The 9,496-nt window shown below is 38.0% G+C and overlaps 1 pseudogene; it reads right to left on the reverse strand.

Annotated features, from left to right (window-relative positions):
- Positions 1–6,042: 6,042 nt before the first annotated feature.
- On the reverse strand, positions 6,043–8,012 carry LOC102480769 (4-hydroxybenzoate polyprenyltransferase, mitochondrial pseudogene; annotated as a pseudogene).
- Positions 8,013–9,496: the final 1,484 nt, after the last annotated feature.

Raw genomic sequence — 9,496 nt, forward strand, 5'->3', positions numbered from 1 at the left:
GGATTGACATTTTACAATCTCAACACAGTCCAATATATAAAACTATATAATGTTAATACATATATTTGCTGGAAAAGCCCAACACAAATTCATAATTAAAAAAAAAAAAACTCAACATTCAAGAATAAAAACAACAATAAAAAACACCAAGTACTTAGAGTGCTTATAAGATACTGAGGGCTTTACATCAAATAATTGAAAACAAAGCAAGGATATTCACTCTGATCATTGTGACTCAACATTATAATAGAGATTCTAGCCACTGCATTAATATAAGAAAAGAATGTAAGAGTAATAGTAATTGAAAAGAAAAAAAAGATCAGTTACTGATTTTTTATCCTCTGCTTTCTTTTTTCTTACTGCCAGAGGGCATGCACACTCATCAGAGAGAGGGAAAGCAGCACTCTCCTCAATGCAGTGTGGTCATGCTGATATCCCTTTTCCTTCATTTTTCCATCCTGCAACAGTTGGGACATAATAAGCATATGTGTGCCTGCAGTATTTTTCAAATCACTGAGGCCAGGACTGAATCACAGCCAGCCATGAGGGATCTAGCTCCCTAAACCACTGTGCTAAAAGGCCAGCTTAGTTATTTTAATAAAGAAATAACACCAGCCTTATATAAATTCTTCCAGAAATTAGAAAAAAAAAAATGTGCCCTTCCTATATGACCTTGATATCAATACTAGACAAGGAAGGAAGATCACAAGACTGTCTCTTCCGTAATCATACACACAACTATCCCAAATACAACAGTAGCACCTTAAATCCACAGATCAGAAAACGTATAAAACATCTCAACCAAATTATTGGTTTAACGTTTAAAAAAATGAGTCAATATAATTCACTACATTAACATTTCTGTCAAAGGAAAAAAAAAATATGATCATTGTAATACATGCAAAAAAAATTTAATAATATTTAACAACTATCAGAGCCAGCAAGTAGTGTAGTGGTTAAAGTGCTGGACTTCCACATGGTCAACTGAAGTTCTACTCGTGGACCTGGCAGCTTGAAACACATGCCAGGCACGTGTGCATGTGTGCCCAAAATCCTGAGATGAGAATGGAGAAGAAGGGACTGTGGAGTGGCTGCCTCCCCTCCCGCCAACAGGGTGATTTCTCACTTTCTCTCTCTGTGTGTCTTTGGTGAGTGCATGCGCCCTGTAGCAAAAACGTCTGACCAAAAAAAAAAAAAAAGTAATAACACTTATTTATGATAAAAACTCTCAGTCAACTAGAAATAGAAATTTTCTAATCTGATAAAGGATACCTACAAAACTTAAAGTAAACATTACACTTAATCATAAAATGTTAAAAAAGTTTTCCTTTCTAATTGAGAACAAGAGGAAAATATCTATCCATTATCATTTTTATTCAAACTTGAATTAAGGGTGCTAGCCAATACAATAAGGCAAAAAGATAAAAAGAAAGAAATAAATAAAAAGAAAAATGCTAGGACCACCCCCATAGCTTGGTGATTAAGTGAACTGGATCCCATACAACTAACCACAGATTCTTGGTCCTGGTAGCTTGAAAACATGCCAGGTATATGGTTGTGCATGTCCGCCCAAATCCTGGCAGGGTGGAGAATGGAAGAGAAGGGATTGAGGGAAGACCATTTGCTTTCTCCCTCTGTCTTTGGGAAACACATACATCCTTCAGCAATTAAAAAAGAAAAAAGAAGGAACAGCAAAGGCATAATAATGGTTATATCTTTGGACTCCCACATAACTGACTGCAGTTTGAGTCCCAGACCCGGAAGCTTAAAACTCACACTGGGGGGGACCAGCATTTTTGCTGGACTCCCACAGTCTACGGTGGTTCAAGTCCTGGGCCCAGTGGCTTAAACTCACGCCGGGAGCATGTGCGTGCATGCCCAAGATCCCAAGAGGAGAATGGAGGAGAAGGGATTGTGGTATGGGCATCCCCCGGGGGGGTGATTTCTCGCTTTCTGTCTCTCTCTGTCTTTTGGGTGAGCACATGTGCCCTATAGCAAAAACCTCTCAAAAACAAACAAACAAACAAACAAAAAAAACTCACACTGGGCTCATGTGCATGTGTGCCCAAGATCTCTAGAGGAGCATGGAGGAGAAGGGATTACAGTGTAGTCATGGGGGAGAGGGGTGAGGTGGGTGGTGATTTCTCACTTTCTGTCTCTGTCTCTCCAGCGAGTACATGTGCCCGATAGCAAAAATCTCTAAAAGAAAAACAGAAAAAAGAAAGAAAGAATAGCTAAAGTATTGGAATAAAAGAATATAACTATCATTATTTTCAAATAACATGATTTTACATTTAGAAAAGCAAAGAAAATACAGATAAACTTAGTAGAATTAATAAGTGCATTTATCAAGATAGAAGGATATAAGGTCACTATTTAAAAAGTCAACTGTATAAAGCAGTTACATGTGAAGAGTTTAAGATGATACCACTTACAAAGGCATCACAAAGTGTTGCATAACCAGTAATATGTCTAATGAAAGATGTGCAAAATTGCCACACTGAAAATTATGTACTTTTATTGAAAAATCTTAAGTACCAAATTTTCATGGATTATTAGACTCAATATATTTAAAGGTGTACCTTAATTTACATCTTAATTAAGAATGTTAAGCAAAATTAGTGATATACATTAGGCTTTAAGATGAGGCTTAGGTGGCACTACTGTTTTGGACAGTGATTAAGAACATAGCTTTCGAAGTCAATTAAACATGAATTTGAAATTCTGTTTTAGTATTTCCTACTCATTTGATCTAGGATGAGGTTTGACTTCCAAATTGATACCTGATTGTTGAGAGACCCAAATTATTATAATTATTTAAAGTTTATTAACTGGTATGTTATTTATTTATTTTGGGGGAGAGACTTTTGCTACAGGGGTGTGAGCTCACTAGAGAGACAGAGAGAGATAGACAGAAATTGAGAAATCAACCCCTGAGGTCATGCTGTAATTGCTTCTCCATTCTTCTCCTGGAATTTTGGGCATGCATACACATGCTCCTTGTGGAAGTTTCAAGCCACTGGGTCCGGAACTCGAACCATGGTTGACAATGTGGGAGTCTAGCACCTTAACTACTATGCCACTTTCTGTTCCATTGCTATGTTATTTTTATTGTCCAAGTTCCCAAAACTTTAAGAGCTCAGCTTTCAACCCATACTATATGGCTCCAAAGTCTACATAAAAAGGTTATAGTACTTCTCCAAAATATAATTTTGGCAAATATAAGAATAAATTATAGGCTTCCGTGAAAAAGTTTCCAATTGGGGCCCAGCCTCAATGGTACAGTACACTAAAATGCAATGCTGGAAACCACATGGCTGATTACAGGTTCTGATCCCAAGTTAATTTGAAAACAACCCAGGTGTAATGCATGGGCAATTCAAGATCCCAAGGAGCTGTGGAGAAATGAGAGAAAAATTGTGGCATGAAGAGACCCTGTCAAAGTTACCTCTCCTCCTTCCTTCTCTGTTTCTTGTGTGAGTGCATATACTACCTCTTCTGAATAAAAGAAAACTTTTGAAAATAAATAAACAAGGCATCAGCATAATAGCATAATGGTTATGTTGCTGGACTTCCACATAGTTGATGTGGTTTGAGTCCCAGACCCAGTAGTTTAAAACACACCAGACATGTGTACATGTATGCCCAAAATCCCAATAGAATGGAGGAGACAGGATTGCAGCATGGGCATCCCCCTTGGGGGGCAGTGATTTCTTGTTTTCTGTATCTCTGTCTCTGTCACTCTGGCAAGTACACGTACTCTACTAGCAAAAATCTCTCTAAAATAATAAATAAATAAATAAATATTCCCAGTTGGCAGAAATAAGACATGAACAAATAACTACAGCAAACAAAAATCAAATAAATACAATGGTTAAGTGTAAAGATTGATAATGTCAAATGCTGAAAATATGAAACAACTTGAATTCTTATGCATTGCAGGTGGTAATTTAAAATGATACAATTATACTTTGGAAAAAGGCTCAAAAGTACCTTATAAAGTTAAAGGTACTATTAACTTGTTAGTATTTAAGAACAATAAGACTACATTCGGTGAATCTTCATTACATGCAGATTCCACATTTGTGAATTCACCTACTCAGTAAAATTTATTTCTAACCCCAAATCAGTATTTGCAACACTTTCATAATTTGTAGGCATAATTATTTTCAACTTCCTGGGCTTTTTTTTTTTTTTTTAAGTTTCTTTTAGCTATGGGGCATGTGTGCTCACTGAGACAGAGAGACACAGAGAGGAAAAGTGAGAAATCATCCCCAGGAGGGATGGCCATGCCAACCCTTCTCCTCTATTCATCTCTCAGGATTTTGGGTACGCATGCTTATGTGCCTGGTGTGATTTTCATATATATTAAATAAGTTGTCTTTTAAAAAGTAACATTCATAAAATTATGTTGATAACAAAAATGTGACCAGAGACTTACAAAAACCTAACCCTGAATATCCCTTAGAAACAATGGTTCACTATTCGATATTTCAGTGTTCAGTGACTTTACAGAACATAATTGCAGTGAATAACAAGAATCACCTATATTCACAAGAAGACTAATACGCAAATATTCATAGGAGATTTACTCACAATATCCAAAAACAGTAAATAACCCAAATGTCCATTAAACTGAATGGATAAATTATTTATGGAACTTCTAATATGGACTAGCACTCAAGAATGAACTACTAGGGACTACCAGTTGGCATAATGGCTATGTTGCTGGACTCCCACATAATTGACTACGGTTTGAGTCATAGGCCCAGTGGCTTAAACTCACACCGGGTATGTGTGCATGCATGCCCAAGATCCAGAGAGCAGAATGGAGGAGAAGGGATTGCAGCGTAGCCCATCAGGGGTGATTTCTCGCTTTCTGTCTGTCTCTGTCGTTTTGGCAAACGCACATGCCCTATAGCAAAAAACTCTCCAAAAAACCCCCAAAAACAAACAAACAAACAAACAAAAAACAAACAATGAACTATTGTTTCAGGCAATAACAAAGATAAATCTCAGAAACATACAGAGCAAAGCCTTATACAAAGAGTACCAGTTCACTTACACAGAAAACAGTAAGAAAGGTAAAACAAATGTAAGGTTTAAAATGAAAAAATTAATCAATGCTTTTCTAAAGGTGGGAGGACTGACTGAAAGGGGCCAAAAGACACTTTCCAAAGATATGGAAAAACTCCATCTATATTGTGAAAGGGGATTGGGTTTCATGTGTGCCTGTGCTTAAATGTCAACACTGTTCAGCTAAGATTTGTGAATTTTAATATACATAAGTTTACCTCAAGAAAAAAGAATAAGTGGAGATAAATCTAAAAGTAGGTGGAAGATGAGGTCACACACACAAAAAACCAGAAATATTAGACCACAGAACACACATTAGGCAATCCTACACATTTAAGTATGGGGATTACAAGGCAAGAGCTAAACTTTAGAAACTAAAGGTGACAGATAGTAAGGAAACATCACAATGTCCTTGAGACTGATAAAGACGCTCTATCTAATGGAGCTGTGATAGAATGGGGAGTCAGGAATACAGGCATTTGAGCTGGTATTTGCCACATAAAATATCAAAAGAGCAAATATCAAGTTACATAGCTTTGAAGAAGTTTAAACACAGATTCTTCTCCTTAATGCAATATAATACTGAGAAACTAAACTACTGAAAACAGAATATGTTGAAGTTTGATGCCAATTTTCTCAAGATTTATGACAAGAAGTGTTCATTTACAACTAGACGTGTCAAGCCAATTAATGTTTTTAACACAGTTTCAGCTGTGTTAAAAATAACCTCAATATGGAACTAGAATAAGCAACAATTTCATATTTGCCACAAAGTACTGCAAATAGCAATGAATGTATTTTATATGCTTTACTGGCTTACAAAAAAACTGTTGTAACAAAAATAATTTATATTGTTGGTAAGGACATTGTATCCAATACATTTCTTAATTCCAACCCTCCCACAACTACCACAAATGAATTTGGCCATAAAAATAATGGCTTATATGCAAAAGAATAAAGCTTAAGTCAACAGAAGTCACAACTGCCTTCATATAACATCTAAGGAAGAATAAAAGGGAAAAACATAACTAAAACATTAGTATAAATTACTCTGCATATATTCTAGAACTACATTAGTTTCTTATCTAAAAAAATTCTATTCAAGGTTAAATCACAATTGTTCAAGCTGCTTGTATAATTTGAAGAACTTTTAATGTTATTAAGTGACAAAGATTCTTTGCTTGAGCAAACTTTTCCACTCCCTATCCCCAGCCCTGGACTGCTTTTATTTTTCTCCAAAGAAAAGGAGAATCCTTATCCTACACAGACATTCATTTAAATGAGATAAGCAACAAGCTTTTTCTAAAGTGCCTAAATTCATACAATTCCCATAACTTCCAATGAAAATTACAATGGTCAAAAGAACTCATCAACATAAATACTCAAGATCACCTTGAATCCTGAAGAGTCACTGGTTTCTGCGATGGGAAAAATTTTGCAAGCAAAGAGGTGAATTAAAAACCAGGCAAATATGCTCTAAATTTTCATCTTCTGATTCCTAATTCCTTAACATATTATAACGGAATGCTTATTCAAATTTAGTTATACGATAACAAGACCTGAAAGTGTCTCATAAAATTCTGTTTTAATAAGTCCTAGATAAATTTCATTTGCTAACTTTCTATTCTACTATCTATATTTTTCTGTTTCATCATCATCTTTTTTTTTCAAGAGAGATTTTTGCTATAGGGTTCATGTACTAGCTAGAGAAACAGAGAGAGTCAGAGGGACAGAAAGTGAGAAATTACCCCCTGGGGAGATGGTCACACTGCAATCCCATCTCCTCCATTTTCCTCTTGGAATTTTGGGCATGTATGCACAGGTACCCTGGTATGAGTTTTAAATTGCCGACTCCAGGACTTGAACTGTGATCGACTACATGGGAGTTCAGCAATGTAACCATTAAGCCATCTGCTGGTCCCTCATCTGCCTTCTTTTCTTTCCACAAATTGCCAAGGATAATCCCTAACAAAACTATTAATCCTATTGTTTGGTGGGATGTAAATTTATTACAACAATCCTCAGATCTGTGGATGTCTAGAGTATAAATCTGGTGGGCCACGTGGTCTCCTATGCTTAGCAGAACAGCATAGTAAGAATTTCACCAGGCCCAGCATCCCCACTATTGCCACAACAAAGTTGCTGAGCCACTGCTTGGTGCTCTCACTGAATCGCAGTGCCATGGACTTGAGACCAGCCAGAGCATCATCTCTTTTATCGTGATGAGCATAAATACTATCACATACTAGTGTCCAAATAATTCCAGAAAAAAAATAAAGAGGCCAGCAAATAGCTGGATCACAGGAATCCATGATAGCAGACCATCTATATAATACTCACCAGTTAAAAATCAACTGGTGGGAGCAGCAGGTGGCAAAGTGATTAAGGCAATTAACTCCCACATGCATGGTTTGGGTTCTGGATACGGCAGCTTGAAACACATCGTACATGAGTGTGTGCATGCCCAAAATCCTGAGAGGAGAATGGAGAAGGGATTGCTGTGTGTCTGTCTCCCTAGGGAGCCATTTCACACTTTCTCTTTCTCTATCTTTATCTCTTTCTGACAAACACATGCACCCTATAGCAAAAATCTCTTCCTAAAAGAAAAAAAAAAAAAGAAAAGAAAGGAAAACAGAAAACAAAAGTCAATTCCCAGGCTAACTGAGGCCAGTATGTAATTCTTTTCATTAGTGAGTAGGTGATGACAAGAAGTATGGATGCCGTTCCCAGAGCTCTGACAGAAAAGAACGCACAGTGCCAAGGTCAGGAGTCCTTCAAGAAAAACAAAAGGATTTGAAAGTTGAAACGTCTCCAGCGGCTATTGGTTAATTTGCTGCTCTTATTACCTTTGTATTATAGTCCAGGTCTCACATGTCATTAATAGTATAGCCTGCTACACGCATCACAAAAGCTCCTGTGCCAAAGAGGAATAACATGGGACCAGCAGTTAGCGTAATGGCTATGTTGCTGAACTCCCATGTAGTTGACGGCCGTTCGAGTCCCAGACCCGGTGGCTTAAACTCACTCCGGGCGCGTGTGTGTGCATGCCCAAGATCCCAAGAGGAGAACAGAGGAGAAGGGATTATGGCGTGGCCATCTCCCCTGGGCGGTGATTTCTCGCTTTCTGTCTCTCTGTCTCTCTCTGCCTTTCTGGCAAGCACATGCACCCTATAGCAAAAACCTCTAAAAGCTTGGTGCTCTCACTGAATCGCAGTGCCATGGACTTGAGACCAGCCAGAGCATCATCTCTTTTATCGTGATGAGCATAAATACTATCACATACTAGTGTCCAAATAATTCCAGAAAAAAAATAAAGAGGCCAGCAAATAGCTGGATCACAGGAATCCATGATAGCAGACCATCTATATAATACTCACCAGTTAAAAATCAACTGGTGGGAGCAGCAGGTGGCAAAGTGATTAAGGCAATTAACTCCCACATGCATGGTTTGGGTTCTGGATACGGCAGCTTGAAACACATCGTACATGAGTGTGTGCATGCCCAAAATCCTGAGAGGAGAATGGAGAAGGGATTGCTGTGTGTCTGTCTCCCTAGGGAGCCATTTCACACTTTCTCTTTCTCTATCTTTATCTCTTTCTGACAAACACATGCACCCTATAGCAAAAATCTCTTCCTAAAAGAAAAAAAAAAAAAAGAAAAGAAAGGAAAACAGAAAACAAAAGTCAATTCCCAGGCTAACTGAGGCCAGTATGTAATTCTTTTCATTAGTGAGTAGGTGATGACAAGAAGTATGGATGCCGTTCCCAGAGCTCTGACAGAAAAGAACGCACAGTGCCAAGGTCAGGAGTCCTTCAAGAAAAACAAAAGGATTTGAAAGTTGAAACGTCTCCAGCGGCTATTGGTTAATTTGCTGCTCTTATTACCTTTGTATTATAGTCCAGGTCTCACATGTCATTAATAGTATAGCCTGCTACACGCATCACAAAAGCTCCTGTGCCAAAGAGGAATAACATGGGACCAGCAGTTAGCGTAATGGCTATGTTGCTGAACTCCCATGTAGTTGACGGCCGTTCGAGTCCCAGACCCGGTGGCTTAAACTCACTCCGGGCGCGTGTGTGTGCATGCCCAAGATCCCAAGAGGAGAACAGAGGAGAAGGGATTATGGCGTGGCCATCTCCCCTGGGCGGTGATTTCTCGCTTTCTGTCTCTCTGTCTCTCTCTGCCTTTCTGGACAACACATGCACCCTATAACAAAAACCTCTAAAAAAAAAAAAAAAGAAGAATGACATGTAACAATCCAGAAAACCAACTTGGGTCAGTTGCATGTTCAAATCTGCAACTTAATGCATCTCGTGAGATCCTTAGGAGGTGGTGAATGTGCTCAGGGAATCACTGCATGACAAGACCTCGTGAAGAGTTTTTCTCTCTCAGATCTGTGCATGTACTCTTACCATAATCT

The sequence above is a fragment of the Tupaia chinensis genome, unplaced genomic scaffold, assembly GCF_000334495.1.
Source record: "Tupaia chinensis unplaced genomic scaffold, TupChi_1.0 Scaffold000609_1, whole genome shotgun sequence".
Taxonomy (NCBI): Eukaryota; Metazoa; Chordata; class Mammalia; order Scandentia; family Tupaiidae; genus Tupaia; species Tupaia belangeri.